A 15,000-nucleotide genomic window follows, 5' to 3' on the forward strand; every position below is an offset into this window, starting at 1 on the left:
GCCTTTAAAAGTCTCTGATATTCTTCAGAGAGCATGAAAGAGTTTGAGTTTTTTCAAAAGTTCTTCTTAGTTTAAAAAAAAAGACTCACTGAGCTTCTTCAGAAAGCCTTTAAAAGTCTCTGAGATTCTTCAGAGAGCATGAAAGAGTTTGAGTTTTTTCAAAAGTTCTTCTTAGTTTTCTTCATTAATGGTCTAACCTTTTAAATTGCCCAATTTTTGCAGCAGTTTTCGCTTACGGCCATACCACCTTGGTCACGCCCGATCTCGTCTGATCTCGGAAGCTAAGCAGGGTCGGGCCTGGTTAGTACTTGGATGGGAGACCGCCTGGGAATACCAGGTGCTGTAAGCTTTTTTGATTTAAAAAAAAAAAAAAAAAAAGAGTCCCTGAGCTTCTTCAGAAAGCCTTTAAAAGTCTCTGAGATTCTTCAGAGAGCATGAAAGAGTTTGAGTTTTTTCAAAAGTTCCTCTTAGTTTAAAAAAAAGACTCACTGAGCTTATGCAGAAAGCCTTTAAAAGTCTCTGAGATTCTTCAGAGAGCATGAAAGAGTTTCAGTTTTTTCAAAAGTTCTTCTTAGTTTAAAAAAAAGACTCACTGAGCTTCTTCAGAAAGCCTTTAAAAGTCTCTGAGATTCTACAGAGAGTATGAAAGAGTTTGAGTTTTTTCAAAAGTTCTTCTTAGTTTTCTTCATTAATGGTCTAACCTTTTAAATAGCCCAATTTTGGCAGCAGTTTTCGCTTACGGCCATACCACCTTGGTCACGCCCGATCTCGTCTGATCTCGGAAGCTAAGCAGGGTCGGGCCTGGTTAGTACTTGGATGGGAGACCGCCTGGGAATACCAGGTGCTGTAAGCTTTTTTGATTAAAAAAAAAAAAAAAAAAAGAGTCCCTGAGCTTCTTCAGAAAGCCTTTAAAAGTCTCTGATATTCTTCAGAGAGCATGAAAGAGTTTGAGTTTTTTCATAAAAAAAAGACTCACTGAGCTTCTTCAGAAAGCCTTTAAAAGTCTCTGAGATTCTTCAGAGAGCATGAAAGAGTTTGAGTTTTTTCAAAAGTTCTTAGTTTAAAAAAAAGACTCACTGAGCTTCTTCAGAAAGCCTTTAAAAGTCTCTGAGATTCTTCAGAGAGCATGAAAGAGTTTGAGTTTTTTCAAAAGTTCTTCTTAGTTTTCTTCATTAATGGTCTAACCTTTTAAATTGCCCAATTTTGGCAGCAGTTTTCGCTTACGGCCATACCACCTTGGTCACGCCCGATCTCGTCTGATCTCGGAAGCTAAGCAGGGTCGGGCCTGGTTAGTACTTGGATGGGAGACCGCCTGGGAATACCAGGTGCTGTAAGCTTTTTTGATTTAAAAAAAAAAAAAGAGTCCCTGAGCTTCTTCAGAAAGCCTTTAAAAGTCTCTGAGATTCTTCAGAGAGCATGAAAGAGTTTGAGTTTTTTCAAAAGTTCCTCTTAGTTTAAAAAAAAAGACTCACTGAGCTTCTGCAGAAAGCCTTTAAAAGTCTCTGAGATTCTTCAGAGAGCATGAAAGAGTTTCAGTTTTTTCAAAAGTTCTTCTTAGTTTAAAAAAAAGACTCACTGAGCTTCTTCAGAAAGCCTTTAAAAGTCTCTGAGATTCTACAGAGAGTATGAAAGAGTTTGAGTTTTTTCAAAAGTTCTTCTTAGTTTTCTTCATTAATGGTCTAACCTTTTAAATAGCCCAATTTTGGCAGCAGTTTTCGCTTACGGCCATACCACCTTGGTCACGCCCGATCTCGTCTGATCTCGGAAGCTAAGCAGGGTCGGGCCTGGTTAGTACTTGGATGGGAGACCGCCTGGGAATACCAGGTGCTGTAAGCTTTTTTGATTTAAAAAAAAAAAAGAGTCCCTGAGCTTCTTCAGAAAGCCTTTAAAAGTCTCTGAGATTCTTCAGAGAGCATGAAAGAGTTTGAGTTTTTTCAAAAGTTCCTCTTAGTTTAAAAAAAAAGACTCACTGAGCTTCTGCAGAAAGCCTTTAAAAGTCTCTGAGATTCTTCAGAGAGCATGAAAGAGTTTCAGTTTTTTCAAAAGTTCTTCTTAGTTTAAAAAAAAGACTCACTGAGCTTCTTCAGAAAGCCTTTAAAAGTCTCTGAGATTCTTCAGAGAGCATGAAAGAGTTTCAGTTTTTTCAAAAGTTCTTCTTAGTTTTAAAAAAAAGACTCACTGAGCTTCTGCAGAAAGCCTTTAAAAGTCTCTGAGATTCTTCAGAGAGCATGAAAGAGTTTGAGTTTTTTCAAAAGTTCTTCTTAGTTTTCTTCATTAATGGTCTAACCTTTTAAATTGCCCAATTTTGGCAGCAGTTTTCGCTTACGGCCATACCACCTTGGTCACGCCCGATTTGGTACGTTCCAGGAAGTGTTTGGTCTCAGTGGGGTGGAAGAGGTTCACCCAAAAGTTTTGTGTTTTGTTTTGCGGTTTTGTGTATGTGAAATAAGTGTTTTTGTTTAAGTTTTTCGTATTACTTTTTGTATTTGTCCTCCCAACAGCTTAGCTGATTGGGAGGGATTGAGTTTTTTTTTTTGGAGAAATGGACGGACAAACGGCTATGGATAAGGACTTGGCACGAGAAACACGTCGGAGAAAGGAAAATGGACTGGACAAAGGACAACGAGAAAAGGATTACCCTGAAAAGAGAAACTACACGAAGGACGCAACGATTGTTATTGATTTGATGGAGGTACAGGACGGGAAGGCGGAGGATATTATAAAAGCATTGACGGAGAAGGTGGATGTGACGAATATACTTGCGATAAGACCAAAAATGATGAAGGAATATGAAATTACATTTGAGAAAGAGGAAGATATTGAGAAGCTGGATGATGGACTGATAATAAAAGGAAAGATGTGTGAAATTAAAAAATTGAATAATAAGGACTTGGTTGTCTCTTTCATGCATCTGCCTGCTTATCTGGAGGATGACGTAATCCTGCAAAAGCTGGAAGGATGGGGGGTAACTCCCATTTCACAGATTAAAAGAAGATTGTACACAGGCACCAGCATAGAGGATGGAACCAGGTACATGAGAGTACGCTTCCCGAAAGAAGTGCATTCTTTGCCCTACAGCATGAAAGTGGAAACGGAAGAGGGTCCTCAGTATTTCAGAGTGATACATAGCCAGCAGATGAGAACCTGCAGGTTGTGTATGAGCACTGAACATATGATGAAGGACTGTCCGGAATTCAAATGCTTTAAATGCGAGGAAAAGGGCCACTTCGCGAGGGACTGCAAAGCGGAGAGGTGCCTGGGCTGCAAGCTTGTGTTGAGCAGGTGTGAGTGCGACGACGGAGACCAACAACAGGAGGAAGAACTGATGAGCGGGCAGATGCATGAGGCAGACAGAGAAGAGAAGCAACGCGAGGGCATGGAGGGAACGCCAAGAGAGGAGTTTGTAAGCGCGGATGTTGAGGGCATAACGGAACGGAGTGGACTAACGATAGACAATGAGGAAACGGAGGAACGAATGGAAGTAACTGGGACTTTGCAAACTGAACTGGAAAAGATAGAGGAGCAAGATCAAGTCACGGAGAAAGAAAAAAGGGACAAAGGAAGTGAAAACATGGACGACGGTGGTACAAAGGGAATAACAAGTAAAAGAAGAAGGACAAGTAAGGTAATTCCAAATTTAGATAAAGCAAGGAAAAAAGTTTCTTTTGAAAAAAGTGATGAGAAACAGGACTGTGGAGAAAATGTAAAGGAAGGAGAGGAAATGAACTGAAAGAATGGGGATTTTTAATTTTTTTATCTTTTATTTTATTGTGCTGAGTATTGTGACTTTTAATGCAAGAGGGTTAATGAACTGTGTGAAATTTGAAAAAGTGAAGGAAATGTGCAAAGAAGAGGATATAATTTTATTGCAAGAGACAAACTGGAAAGATAATGCAATGGAGGATTTTAAAAGAAAATGGGAAGGGGAATTATTTTTTAATAATAAAGAAGGGAAAGGAGGTGGAGTGGCAGTGTTAATAAGAAAAGACAGAGGTATTAAGGCAAAATTGATATATAAGGACATAAAAGGGAAATGCATGGCTGTAGAAATTAAGATAGAAGAAGAAGATTTTATTTTGATAAACGTACATGCTCCAAATGACCAAATGCAAAAGAAAATGTATTTTAATGATATATCTAGAGTAATGAAAGAATGGAAGAAGGTAATAATTGGGGGAGATTTTAACACTGTTTTTAGTAAAATGGACATGGTGAATGGAATGATTTTTAAGTCGGATGTGGGTAGAAAAGAGTTAAAGTTATTGATGGGAGGAAAAAATATGATGGACGTATGGAGGGAGAGGAATGAAAAAAAGAAAGAATTTACAAGAAGGCAGCTGGTGGGGAATTTTATGTGTCAAACCAGAATAGATTACTTTTTAAACACCAGGAATTTAGAACATTTTATTGATGGGATTTTTTATAAAGAAACCACTTTAAGTGATCACAAAATGGTATTAATGAGACTAGATTTTAAAAGAGAAAGGAAGGGACCAGGGGTTTGGATTTTAAACACTGATGTCTTAAAGGAAGAGCATTTTAAAAAAGGGATAGAAAACATTTTAGATGAAGGAAAAAAAGACTTGATGTACATAGAGGATAAAAGACAATGGTGGGAAAACATGAAATATGAAATTAAGAAATACACAATAAACTACTGTAAGTTGTTACAAAAGGGGAAAAGAACAGAGGAGGAAGAAATAAGAGAAACGCTAAGAAAAGAGTTAAACAAAAATGAAGTAAACGTGCAAAGAGTACTTGAAGTGGAGGACAAATTGAAGAAAATAGAAGAGAAGAAATACAAGGGGGCGATGTTAAGAAGTAAAGCAAAATGTACGGTGCAAGGGGAGAAATGTAACAAATTCTTTTTTAATCTTGAGAAAAGCAAGGGGAGGGCAGAAATAATTAAGGAAATTAAGAATAAAGAAGGACAAGCGGTTTTAAACACAGAAGGGATTTTAAAAGAAATAAGCCAGTTTTATGAAGAACTTTTTAAATCAGAAGGAGGAGATGAAGAAAAAAGGAATTTTTTAATTAAACAGATAACAAAAAAAGTCAGTGAGACAGATAAGAGGGTTTGTGAAAGAGAAATAACAACAGAAGAAATTATACAGGCCATAAATCAGTTAGGAGTAAAGAAAAGCCCAGGAATAGATGGAATTGGAAATGAGTTTTATAAGATTTTTAAGGAAAAAATGAGCATAATTTTAAAAGAAATCTATGGAGAAATTTTTAAAAAAGAAAGAGTACACCCAAGAATGGGACTGGGATTAATGAAAATCATTTATAAGAGAAAAGGAGACAAAACGGAATTGAAGAATTATAGGCCTATCACAATGTTAAACACAGATTTAAAAATTTTAGCCAAAGTTTTAGCAAACAGATTAAAAGAGATAATGCCGGATATAATTGAAACTAACCAGGCTTACGGAGTTAAGGGGAGGGACATTGCGGATATCACAAGCAGTATAAGAGATATAGTGGGATATATAAAAGAAAAAGGAAAGAGCGCATATGTAATAAGTATGGATTTTGAGAAGGCTTTTGACAGAGTGGAACGAGGGTTTTTAATGGGAATTTTAAAACAATTTGGGTTTGGAGAGAATTTTATCAAATGGATTTCAGTTTTATACAGTGATATTTTAACAAAAGTAAAATGTAATGGTTTTTTAACGCAACCTTTTAAAGTTTTAAGATCAATCAGACAAGGATGTCCACTGTCCGCACAGTTATATTCTTTGGTGGCAGAACCTTTAGGGCTTTTAATAAATAGAGACAAAGAGATAAAAGGGATACAATTTGAAGGAAGAAAAGAATTAACTCCAATTTTTCAATATGCAGATGATACGACAGTTGTGGTGGAAAATAGGGAAAGCATAAAAGAAGTGATGAGAAAAATAAAATGTTATTGCGAAGGCTCAGGGGCAAAAATAAATGAGGAAAAAACAATATATATGAAGTTTGGAAGGACAGAGAGTTTAACAGATGTTTTTAAATTTAAGGAAGTACAAGAGATGAAGATTTTAGGGGCAATTGTAGCAAAAAATGAGAAGGAAGCTATTGATAATATGTGGGAAGAGACATTGGGAGAAATGGAAAGAAGATTGATTTTTTGGAGAAATAGATTTTTAAGTTTGAAAGGGAAAATTTTAACTGTAAACAGTTTAATGTTATCAAAGATGTGGTATAAATTGCAAGTAATGTCATTACCAAACTGGGCTTTTAAGAGAATAAAAACGATTGTTTTAGAATATTTATGGGATAAAAAGCCTTCAAGGGTAGCGTATTATACGCTAATAGGAAAACCGGAGGAGGGAGGGATGGGACTGGTGGATGTGGAACTGAAAATGAAAAGCATGAGGGTAAAAGTGGTAAAGAAGTACTTGGATGCTAATAATAGAGCTGATTGGAAGGAATTGATGGTATTTTATTTAAATAAATGTGGGAATTTTAACCTGGGGGAAAACACTTTATGGATGAAGATAAAAGCTGGGATGATGGAGGGAATTCCACAATTTTATAAAGAGGTTTTAAATGCTTGGAGGCTTTTTTTGACAGAGGTGGATTTTAATCCAGAAGGGAGGGAAATGATTTTAAATCAACCTTTGTTTTTAAATGACAAAATAAAGATAAATGAGCGGGATATCTATTTTAAGAAATGGATGCAAGCAGGCATTGTAAAAGTGAGGGATATTTTATGGGAGTGGAAGGAGGGATTTTTACCACTACAAGTGATAAAGGATGCGATGGAGGAGGAAAAGGAAGACTATAATGTGATCAGTTTAAAAAAACAATATGAAGATGTTAAAAAAGCAATCCCAGGTCAATGGTTAGAGGAGGTCAACAATAATGATGGAAAAGAAAACAAAATGACGGTGTATCTAAAATGTAAAGACAAGAAGGTGGATTTTAATATGGGAACTGTGAAAATGTTTTATGAGTTTTTTAGAAACAGAGTTTTTAAAAAACCAGGGGCTAATGAGGTTTGGTTAAGGAATTTGATTGGAATTGAAGAAAAAGATGTCTGGAAAAACAGAGCATGGAGTTGGTTAGATGTAGGTTTGGAATGTTTGGATTATTTTATTAGACAAAATGTGATATATACTGAAATGAGATTGTGTATAATGAAAAAAGAAAGTAATGCACAATGTAAAGTATGTAAGAAGGAAGATGAAGGGATTTTACACTTGTTTTTATATTGTGAAAAGCTTAATTTTTTTTAATGAACTGAAAGATTTTATAAAAGAATTAAGAGGAAAAGAAGTGGTTGCTGAATGGGATACATGTTTTATGTTGGGAATGGCAGAAAAAAATGTAAATAAGAAGCTTGTGAATTTGTGCTTACTACTGGCGAAGAAAGCAATATGGAAAAGAAGGAACATAGAAAAAAACAGAGATGTTGTTTTAGATCTATGGGGGCTTTTTAAACCGATGGTAGATGATTATGTGGAAATATTGTACAATTATTTTAAAATGGAGAGCAAAATGGGGGAATTTTATGGAATTTTTAACAAGGATGTCATGTGTGTTTTTAAACAAAAACACTTTTACTTGCCAAAGTATTGAACAAGATGGAAATGTATAAATATATAATGATGTGTTTTATGTAAAAAAAAAAAAAAAAAAAAAAAAAGTCACGCCCGATCTCGTCTGATCTCGGAAGCTAAGCAGGGTTGGGCCTGGTTAGTACTTGGATGGGAGACCGCCTGGGAATACCAGGAGCTGTAAGCTTTTTTGATTTAAAAAAAAAAAAAAAAAAAAGAGTCCCTGAGCTTCTTCAGAAAGCCTTTAAAAGTCTCTGAGATTCTTCAGAGAGCATGAAAGAGTTTGAGTTTTTTCAAAAGTTCTTCTTACTTTAAAAAAAAGACTCACTGAGCTTCTTCAGAAAGCCTTTAAAAGTCTCTGAGATTCTTCAGAGAGCATGAAAGAGTTTGAGTTTTTTCAAAAGTTCTTCTTAGTTTAAAAAAAAAGACTGCAGAAAGCCTTTAAAAGTCTCTGAGATTCTTCAGAGAGCATGAAAGAGTTTGAGTTTTTTCAAAAGTTCTTCTTAGTTTAAAAAAAAAGACTCACTGAGCTTCTTCAGAAAGCCTTTAAAAGTCTCTGAGATTCTTCAGAGAGCATGAAAGAGTTTGAGTTTTTTCAAAAGTTCTTCTTAGTTTTCTTCATTAATGGTCTAACCTTTTAAATAGCCCAATTTTGGCAGCAGTTTTCGCTTACGGCCATACCACCTTGGTCACGCCCGATCTCGTCTGATCTCGGAAGCTAAGCAGGGTCGGGCCTGGTTAGTACTTGGATGGGAGACCGCCTGGGAATACCAGGTGCTGTAAGCTTTTTTGATTTAAAAAAAAAAAAGAGTCCCTGAGCTTCTTCAGAAAGCCTTTAAAAGTCTCTGAGATTCTTCAGAGAGCATGAAAGAGTTTGAGTTTTTTCAAAAGTTCCTCTTAGTTAAAAAAAAAGACTCACTGAGCTTCTGCAGAAAGCCTTTAAAAGTCTCTGAGATTCTTCAGAGAGCATGAAAGAGTTTCAGTTTTTTCAAAAGTTCTTCTTAGTTTAAAAAAAAGACTCACTGAGCTTCTTCAGAAAGCCTTTAAAAGTCTCTGAGATTCTACAGAGAGTATGAAAGAGTTTGAGTTTTTTCAAAAGTTCTTCTTAGTTTTCTTCATTAATGGTCTAACCTTTTAAATAGCCCAATTTTGGCAGCAGTTTTCGCTTACGGCCATACCACCTTGGTCACGCCCGATCTCGTCTGATCTCGGAAGCTAAGCAGGGTCGGGCCTGGTTAGTACTTGGATGGGAGACCGCCTGGGAATACCAGGTGCTGTAAGCTTTTTTGATTTAAAAAAAAAAAGAGTCCCTGAGCTTCTTCAGAAAGCCTTTAAAAGTCTCTGAGATTCTTCAGAGAGCATGAAAGAGTTTGAGTTTTTTCAAAAGTTCCTCTTAGTTTAAAAAAAAAGACTCACTGAGCTTCTGCAGAAAGCCTTTAAAAGTCTCTGAGATTCTTCAGAGAGCATGAAAGAGTTTCAGTTTTTTCAAAAGTTCTTCTTAGTTTAAAAAAAAAGACTCACTGAGCTTCTTCAGAAAGCCTTTAAAAGTCTCTGAGATTCTTCAGAGAGCATGAAAGAGTTTGAGTTTTTTCAAAAGTTCTTCTTAGTTTTCTTCATTAATGGTCTAACCTTTTAAATAGCCCAATTTTGGCAGCAGTTTTCGCTTACGGCCATACCACCTTGGTCACGCCCGATCTCGTCTGATCTCGGAAGCTAAGCAGGGTCGGGCCTGGTTAGTACTTGGATGGGAGACCGCCTGGGAATACCAGGTGCTGTAAGCTTTTTTGATTTAAAAAAAAAAAAAGAGTCCCTGAGCTTCTTCAGAAAGCCTTTAAAAGTCTCTGAGATTCTTCAGAGAGCATGAAAGAGTTTGAGTTTTTTCAAAAGTTCCTCTTAGTTAAAAAAAAAGACTCACTGAGCTTCTGCAGAAAGCCTTTAAAAGTCTCTGAGATTCTTCAGAGAGCATGAAAGAGTTTCAGTTTTTTCAAAAGTTCTTCTTAGTTTAAAAAAAAGACTCACTGAGCTTCTTCAGAAAGCCTTTAAAAGTCTCTGAGATTCTACAGAGAGTATGAAAGAGTTTGAGTTTTTTCAAAAGTTCTTCTTAGTTTTCTTCATTAATGGTCTAACCTTTTAAATAGCCCAATTTTGGCAGCAGTTTTCGCTTACGGCCATACCACCTTGGTCACGCCCGATCTCGTCTGATCTCGGAAGCTAAGCAGGGTCGGGCCTGGTTAGTACTTGGATGGGAGACCGCCTGGGAATACCAGGTGCTGTAAGCTTTTTTGATTTAAAAAAAAAAAGAGTCCCTGAGCTTCTTCAGAAAGCCTTTAAAAGTCTCTGAGATTCTTCAGAGAGCATGAAAGAGTTTGAGTTTTTTCAAAAGTTCCTCTTAGTTTAAAAAAAAAGACTCACTGAGCTTCTGCAGAAAGCCTTTAAAAGTCTCTGAGATTCTTCAGAGAGCATGAAAGAGTTTCAGTTTTTTCAAAAGTTCTTCTTAGTTTAAAAAAAAGACTCACTGAGCTTCTTCAGAAAGCCTTTAAAAGTCTCTGAGATTCTACAGAGAGTATGAAAGAGTTTGAGTTTTTTCAAAAGTTCTTCTTAGTTTTCTTCATTAATGGTCTAACCTTTTAAATAGCCCAATTTTGGCAGCAGTTTTCGCTTACGGCCATACCACCTTGGTCACGCCCGATCTCGTCTGATCTCGGAAGCTAAGCAGGGTCGGGCCTGGTTAGTACTTGGATGGGAGACCGCCTGGGAATACCAGGTGCTGTAAGCTTTTTTGATTTAAAAAAAAAAAAAAAAAAAGAGTCCCTGAGCTTCTTCAGAAAGCCTTTAAAAGTCTCTGAGATTCTTCAGAGAGCATGAAAGAGTTTGAGTTTTTTCAAAAGTTCTTCTTAGTTTTAAAAAAAAGACTCACTGAGCTTCTGCAGAAAGCCTTTAAAAGTCTCTGAGATTCTTCAGAGAGCATGAAAGAGTTTGAGTTTTTTCAAAAGTTCTTCTTAGTTTTCTTCATTAATGGTCTAACCTTTTAAATAGCCCAATTTTGGCAGCAGTTTTCGCTTACGGCCATACCACCTTGGTCACGCCCGATCTCGTCTGATCTCGGAAGCTAAGCAGGGTCGGGCCTGGTTAGTACTTGGATGGGAGACCGCCTGGGAATACCAGGTGCTGTAAGCTTTTTTGATTAAAAAAAAAAAAAAAAAAAAAAAGACTCACTGAGCTTCTTCAGAAAGCCTTTAAAAGTCTCTGAGATTCTTCAGAGAGCATGAAAGAGTTTGAGTTTTTTCAAAAGTTCTTCTTACTTTAAAAAAAAGACTCACTGAGCTTCTTCAGAAAGCCTTTAAAAGTCTCTGAGATTCTTCAGAGAGCATGAAAGAGTTTGAGTTTTTTCAAAAGTTCTTCTTAGTTTTCTTCATTAATGGTCTAACCTTTTACATTGCCCAATTTTGGCAGCAGTTTTCGCTTACGGCCATACCACCTTGGTCACGCCCGATCTCGTTAGTGGTACGATCCAGGAAGTGTGCTGGCAGTTGGGAGAGAGAGGCTCTCCCATGTGCTCTCTCTTAGTTATTTTTTGTTTTGTTTATTTGAAGTTCTGTTTACTTGTATGTTATTTTTTTAATCCCCAAGCAGTTTATCTGCTTGGAGGAAATCTTTCTTTTGAATAATGGACAGATTAAATGGTAAAGACCCAGGAACGGCAGGAGGAACACAAACGACGATTGACCAAGATGCAATGGACAAAGGATTGAGAGAGTTTAACGGATTAAACAAGGAGGCTTTTGGGCAGAAAAGTGCTAAGAAGAGAATGGAATATCTGAAAGAGGCAACCGTGGTGATGGATATAATGAACAAAAAAGGAATAAAGGCAGAGGATATCATCAGAGAAGTGACAAGGAATATAGGCAATGGTAAACTACTGGCAGTGAGACCAAAGAATTCTTTGGAATATGAACTTACTTTGACGTGTGCGGATGACTGTGATGATCTGATGGACGGTGTGGAAATTAAAGGACAACTCTGTGTAGTAAGGAGGTTGGAGTTAAAGGAATGTGTGGTTTCTTTTATTCACCTGCCTGCTTATGTGGAGGATGAAACAATCGAGGACAAGTTAAAGCTGTGGGGAGTTACTCCCATAACACAAATAAAGAGGAGATTATACCCCGGAACGGACATCGCAGACGGCACGAGGTATGTCAAAATAAGATTTCCAAAGGAGGTAACATCACTGCCATATAGTGCCAAATTTGAAACATCGGAGGGAGAAAGGTATTTCAGGGTAATACATGATGGACAGATTAAACTCTGCCGAATGTGTATGCAACCTGGGCATGTTTTTAAAGACTGTCCTAATTTTAAATGTTATGAATGTGCTGAGCAGGGCCATTTCGCAAAAGATTGTAAAGCGGAAAAGTGCTTGGACTGTAACAAAGTTTATATGAAATGTGACTGTGAAACAGAAAGTGAAGAAGATCAACGCTCTGAAGGGACTAAAAGAGGAAATGCGGGTCCTCATAGTCCTCAGAGTGAAGTGGAACAGAACATGAGGAAAGAACAGGATGGGTTGAATTCAAAAGACTTTAATAAGGAGTCTGGACAAAAAAATGAGATGGTGAAAGAAGCAGAGGATGGAAGTAAGGAGTCAGAAGAAATGTCATGGTGTAATGAAAACATAGTTGAAATGGAGGAAGAAGATGAGACTACCACAAGGGACAGAGACAATGGTAATAAAGACAATGTTAATATGAAAAAGAGGGGAAAGATAGGCGGGCATGTTTTAAAGTATAAAGCAATACCTAATCTGAAGCTTGTGTTGAGAAAACAAAAGTTAAGGAGAGAAATTTTAAGGAAAAAAAAAGGTGATTAAGTGGTATAGATGTTTAAATTGTTTGAATATGTACTAGATTTATTTGTTGGTTTGCAGATTATGTAGAAATGTAAATAATTTAATATGTACATGTATACAGTTGCTGAGGAAATTATTTGAGTCTCTGAAAATGGAAAAGGGCTTGTATCTGCTGCATGTTGTTTGTACTTTTAATTGAATGAAAAAAAAAAGAAAAAAATGATATGGGAATTTGAAAATAGGAAATATGACAATTGCTTTTTTGTTTGTTTAGTGAGGTTGTATATTTTTGGGAAAAATATATGTTTTTTCTGAAAGTAAAATTTAAAAATGAATGTTAAGGGAATGATAAAGGAAGACGTAAATGTAAAATGAAATTAGCTTGTATATAACGCTTTAGTTTGTAAAGATGTTAATTGCATGTTTTCTACATAGAAAATTAAATGTACAAAAAATGTACTTGTTTTAATGTAAAACTTCTGGTTTTAATAAAAAAAAAAAAAAAAAAAAAAAAAAAGTCACGCCCGATCTCGTCTGATCTCGGAAGCTAAGCAGGGTCGGGCCTGGTTAGTACTTGGATGGAGACCGCCTGGGAATACCAGGTGCTGTAAGCTTTTTTGATTTAAAAAAAAAAAGAGTCCCTGAGCTTCTTCAGAAAGCCTTTAAAAGTCTCTGAGATTCTTCAGAGAGCATGAAAGAGTTTGAGTTTTTTCAAAAGTTCTTCTTACTTTAAAAAAAAGACTCACTGAGCTTCTTCAGAAAGCCTTTAAAAGTCTCTGAGATTCTTCAGAGAGCATGAAAGAGTTTGAGTTTTTTCAAAAGTTCTTCTTACTTTAAAAAAAGACTCACTGAGCTTCTTCAGAAAGCCTTTAAAAGTCTCTGAGATTCTTCAGAGAGCATGAAAGAGTTTGAGTTTTTTCAAAAGTTCTTCTTAGTTTTCTTCATTAATGGTCTAACCTTTTAAATTGCCCAATTTTGGCAGCAGTTTTCGCTTACGGCCATACCACCTTGGTCACGCCCGATCTCGTCTGATCTCGGAAGCTAAGCAGGGTCGGGCCTGGTTAGTACTTGGATGGGAGACCGCCTGGGAATACCAGGTGCTGTAAGCTTTTTTGATTTAAAAAAAAAAAAAAAAAAAAAGAGTCCCTGAGCTTCTTCAGAAAGCCTTTAAAAGTCTCTGAGATTCTTCAGAGAGCATGAAAGAGTTTGAGTTTTTTCAAAAGTTCTTCTTACTTTAAAAAAAAGACTCACTGAGCTTCTTCAGAAAGCCTTTAAAAGTCTCTGAGATTCTTCAGAGAGCATGAAAGAGTTTGAGTTTTTTCAAAAGTTCTTCTTACTTTAAAAAAAAGACTCACTGAGCTTCTTCAGAAAGCCTTTAAAAGTCTCTGAGATTCTTCAGAGAGCATGAAAGAGTTTGAGTTTTTTCAAAAGTTCTTCTTAGTTTTCTTCATTAATGGTCTAACCTTTTAAATTGCCCAATTTTGGCAGCAGTTTTCGCTTACGGCCATACCACCTTGGTCACGCCCGATCTCGTCTGATCTCGGAAGCTAAGCAGGGTCGGGCCTGGTTAGTACTTGGATGGGAGACCGCCTGGGAATACCAGGTGCTGTAAGCTTTTTTGATTTAAAAAAAAAAAAAAAAGAGTCCCTGAGCTTCTTCAGAAAGCCTTTAAAAGTCTCTGAGATTCTTCAGAGAACATGAAAGAGTTTGAGTTTTTTCAAAAGTTCTTCTTAGTTTAAAAAAAAAGACTCACTGAGCTTCTGCAGAAAGCCTTTAAAAGTCTCTGAGATTCTTCAGAGAGCATGAAAGAGTTTGAGTTTTTTCAAAAGTTCTTCTTAGTTTAAAAAAAAAGACTCACTGAGCTTCTTCAGAAAGCCTTTAAAAGTCTCTGAGATTCTTCAGAGAGCATGAAAGAGTTTGAGTTTTTTCAAAAGTTCTTCTTAGTTTTCTTCATTAATGGTCTAACCTTTTAAATAGCCCAATTTTGGCAGCAGTTTTCGCTTACGGCCATACCACCTTGGTCACGCCCGATCTCGTCTGATCTCGGAAGCTAAGCAGGGTCGGGCCTGGTTAGTACTTGGATGGGAGACCGCCTGGGAATACCAGGTGCTGTAAGCTTTTTTGATTTAAAAAAAAAAAAGAGTCCCTGAGCTTCTTCAGAAAGCCTTTAAAAGTCTCTGAGATTCTTCAGAGAGCATGAAAGAGTTTGAGTTTTTTCAAAAGTTCTTCTTACTTTAAAAAAAAGACTCACTGAGCTTCTTCAGAAAGCCTTTAAAAGTCTCTGAGATTCTTCAGAGAGCATGAAAGAGTTTGAGTTTTTTCAAAAGTTCTTCTTACTTTAAAAAAAAGACTCACTGAGCTTCTTCAGAAAGCCTTTAAAAGTCTCTGAGATTCTTCAGAGAGCATGAAAGAGTTTGAGTTTTTTCAAAAGTTCTTCTTAGTTTAAAAAAAAAGACTCACTGAGCTTCTTCAGAAAGCCTTTAAAAGTCTCTGAGATTCTTCAGAGAGCATGAAAGAGTTCGAGATTTTTCAAAAGTTCTTCTTAGTTTTCTTCATTAATGGTCTAACCTTTTAAATTGCCCAATTTTGGCAGCAGTTTTCGCTTACGGC

The 15,000-nt window shown here is 36.5% G+C and overlaps 14 non-coding genes across 14 annotated transcripts in view; all 14 read left to right on the forward strand.

Annotated features, from left to right (window-relative positions):
* The first annotated feature begins 230 nt into the window (after positions 1 to 230).
* On the forward strand, positions 231 to 349 carry LOC143745858 (5S ribosomal RNA). Its single transcript, XR_013206251.1, has one exon. It is a non-coding gene; the product is annotated as a 5S ribosomal RNA (ribosomal RNA).
* Positions 350 to 734: 385 nt separating this feature from the next.
* LOC143745871 (5S ribosomal RNA) lies at positions 735 to 853 on the forward strand. Its single transcript, XR_013206262.1, has one exon. It is a non-coding gene; the product is annotated as a 5S ribosomal RNA (ribosomal RNA).
* Positions 854 to 1,218: 365 nt separating this feature from the next.
* On the forward strand, positions 1,219 to 1,337 carry LOC143745884 (5S ribosomal RNA). The gene has a single exon (XR_013206274.1). It is a non-coding gene; the product is annotated as a 5S ribosomal RNA (ribosomal RNA).
* Positions 1,338 to 1,717: 380 nt separating this feature from the next.
* On the forward strand, positions 1,718 to 1,836 carry LOC143745897 (5S ribosomal RNA). Its single transcript, XR_013206285.1, has one exon. It is a non-coding gene; the product is annotated as a 5S ribosomal RNA (ribosomal RNA).
* A 6,375-nt stretch (positions 1,837 to 8,211) lies between these two features.
* LOC143745909 (5S ribosomal RNA) lies at positions 8,212 to 8,330 on the forward strand. The gene has a single exon (XR_013206296.1). It is a non-coding gene; the product is annotated as a 5S ribosomal RNA (ribosomal RNA).
* Positions 8,331 to 8,708: 378 nt separating this feature from the next.
* LOC143745921 (5S ribosomal RNA) lies at positions 8,709 to 8,827 on the forward strand. The gene has a single exon (XR_013206307.1). It is a non-coding gene; the product is annotated as a 5S ribosomal RNA (ribosomal RNA).
* A 379-nt stretch (positions 8,828 to 9,206) lies between these two features.
* On the forward strand, positions 9,207 to 9,325 carry LOC143745933 (5S ribosomal RNA). Its single transcript, XR_013206318.1, has one exon. It is a non-coding gene; the product is annotated as a 5S ribosomal RNA (ribosomal RNA).
* Positions 9,326 to 9,704: 379 nt separating this feature from the next.
* Positions 9,705 to 9,823, forward strand: LOC143745945 (5S ribosomal RNA). Its single transcript, XR_013206329.1, has one exon. It is a non-coding gene; the product is annotated as a 5S ribosomal RNA (ribosomal RNA).
* A 378-nt stretch (positions 9,824 to 10,201) lies between these two features.
* LOC143745957 (5S ribosomal RNA) lies at positions 10,202 to 10,320 on the forward strand. The gene has a single exon (XR_013206340.1). It is a non-coding gene; the product is annotated as a 5S ribosomal RNA (ribosomal RNA).
* Positions 10,321 to 10,602: 282 nt separating this feature from the next.
* LOC143745969 (5S ribosomal RNA) lies at positions 10,603 to 10,721 on the forward strand. Its single transcript, XR_013206351.1, has one exon. It is a non-coding gene; the product is annotated as a 5S ribosomal RNA (ribosomal RNA).
* Positions 10,722 to 13,380: 2,659 nt separating this feature from the next.
* LOC143745980 (5S ribosomal RNA) lies at positions 13,381 to 13,499 on the forward strand. Its single transcript, XR_013206362.1, has one exon. It is a non-coding gene; the product is annotated as a 5S ribosomal RNA (ribosomal RNA).
* A 387-nt stretch (positions 13,500 to 13,886) lies between these two features.
* On the forward strand, positions 13,887 to 14,005 carry LOC143745992 (5S ribosomal RNA). Its single transcript, XR_013206373.1, has one exon. It is a non-coding gene; the product is annotated as a 5S ribosomal RNA (ribosomal RNA).
* A 384-nt stretch (positions 14,006 to 14,389) lies between these two features.
* On the forward strand, positions 14,390 to 14,508 carry LOC143746005 (5S ribosomal RNA). Its single transcript, XR_013206386.1, has one exon. It is a non-coding gene; the product is annotated as a 5S ribosomal RNA (ribosomal RNA).
* A 483-nt stretch (positions 14,509 to 14,991) lies between these two features.
* The window catches only part of LOC143746016 (5S ribosomal RNA), a 119-nt gene continuing 110 nt past the window's right edge, over positions 14,992 to 15,000 (forward strand). The window contains exon 1 of the ribosomal RNA XR_013206397.1: positions 14,992 to 15,000. This exon is cut by the window's right edge and continues 110 nt beyond it. This is a non-coding gene — a ribosomal RNA (5S ribosomal RNA).

Source organism: Siphateles boraxobius, unplaced genomic scaffold (genome assembly GCF_051911475.1).
Source record: "Siphateles boraxobius isolate OS27281-9 unplaced genomic scaffold, OSU_SipBor_1 208, whole genome shotgun sequence".
NCBI lineage: Eukaryota > Metazoa > Chordata > Actinopteri > Cypriniformes > Leuciscidae > Siphateles > Siphateles boraxobius.